Source organism: Octopus sinensis, unplaced genomic scaffold (assembly GCF_006345805.1).
Source record: "Octopus sinensis unplaced genomic scaffold, ASM634580v1 Contig16807, whole genome shotgun sequence".
NCBI classification, from domain to species: domain Eukaryota; kingdom Metazoa; phylum Mollusca; class Cephalopoda; order Octopoda; family Octopodidae; genus Octopus; species Octopus sinensis.
Window position 1 is genome coordinate 50001 of NW_021834592.1, and position 1924 is coordinate 51924.

Here is a 1924-nt window from a genome sequence, read left to right on the forward strand (position 1 = left end):
AGAACACCCACACACCCTCACCCACATGATTGACCGATGCCTGACCCGTTAAATTCTTCAGCCACCGGTTCTCAACATACACTGATAAACAGTTTCGCCATGGGCTCTTAGGAGCATAGTTCGATTTGTTTTTGCTCCGCCTCTGTTCTGTTTTTGTTTTTCCAACGGATTTCCTATTTTCTTCTTGAAGAGAAAGACACAATATGGTCCCATTATTCAATCGGATTTTGGTAATTTGTGCCTTTCGAAACACGTGTAGAATGAAATAAAACGATTTCTGTTCAATCTGCGTTCAGCTCCATTTCTTCAATTCACCAATAATGTTTTAATTTCAATTATCCGCACCAACGCACGGTTGCAACACCATATGGTTGTACCTCCAACCGTGCTGTTTACTGCTGTGATTTTTGCTACTAAGGTATCGGTTAAACTTTTGATTAATCTACTACAAGATTATTCATCTTTCTATTTCACATAATACATACCGCTTCGTCAAGAAACTGCTACTTTAACCGATACCAATAATGGAGTTGTTCGAGATTGATGCGTCCCTTAAGGATATTCCTATACCACCGAAGGATGCCTTCCTTAAGGAGTTGGTTTGTAAAACCAACGCATTCATAAACCGGATAAGATGGCTCATTTTCTTCCACGAGAACGAAGATCTAAAATCGAACCGGACAACAGCATCGTCCGAATACGGCCGGCTTTTTAAAACATTGGATACGCCGCCACCTAACCCAAGACTGAAGAAGTTTGAGGACGACTTGTGGGACATAGTTAGAAAGATTAAGTTCAGAAAGTCACCCAGGAGAAATGCCCACCTCAGATACCTAGATAAAATTACCAAGGACATTAATAGAACGGACGGAATCCTGGTCCAGTCCGACAAGACCAGGAACACATACAAGATGCCCATTAAGCAGTACCTAGATTTACTCGTAAAGAGATCAAGAAAAATTATAGAAAAACCAATTGGAGTACCCTGAGGAAGGTAAACTTGGAAATTAAGGAAATAATATTTAAACACGAATTCAAATGAGAACTCAGCCGCTTAGCCTAAGCAACCCAGATTTATAGTGAAGGACCATAAACCGAACTTCCACACCAACCCAGCGCTAAGACTCATATGCCCTGCTAGATCTGATATCGGGATAATCAGTAAGTACATTTTAGATAAATATATCCCTAGTTTAGTAAACACTGAAGCTCAGCCTCTGGGCCAACTCCTCGCAGGTAGTGAAGTGGTTCTCTTCCATCCCCAATAAGAACCGTACTAGGTTCATTCAGTTTGATATCGCCAGCTTCTACCCCTCGATTAACCCTAGTGTGCTAAATAAGGCCCTCTGGCATGCTCACAACAAGGCTGGCCTCACCAGAGAAGAGATAGATATCATTTTAGTTGCCAGGAAATCGTTTATTAAGTTTGATAATAAGTTGTGGATCCGTAAAGATACTCCCAATGAATTTGATGTGCCTATGGGTAGTTCGGATAGTGCGCAGATAGCCGATTTGGTCGGAATATATATTCTCTACGAATTGTCCGACCAATTCCCGGAGATCGCGGGCGGCCTGTATCGTGACGATTGTCTGTTTTACCTGCAAAACACCACGAACAGAATAGTGCAGAAAACTAAGAGCAGGTTAGCTAGGTTTTTTAATAGAATGGGCATGAGTATAGTTTTTGATAATGAACTCACCAAGGCTAATTTCCTAGACGTTACACTTAACCTTAATAGCGACTCATACTGCCCTTACCATAAGCCTTCCACTAATTTGAAGTATGTCAGTGTCTTCTCAAATCATGCCAAAACCGTAACAGACAATTTGGTTAAAAACATCTCTCTAAGATTGTCTGGCTTGTCCGCCAGTGCCGATATTTTATGCAGAAAGCGGAATTTTATAACGCCGCACTATCCAAGGC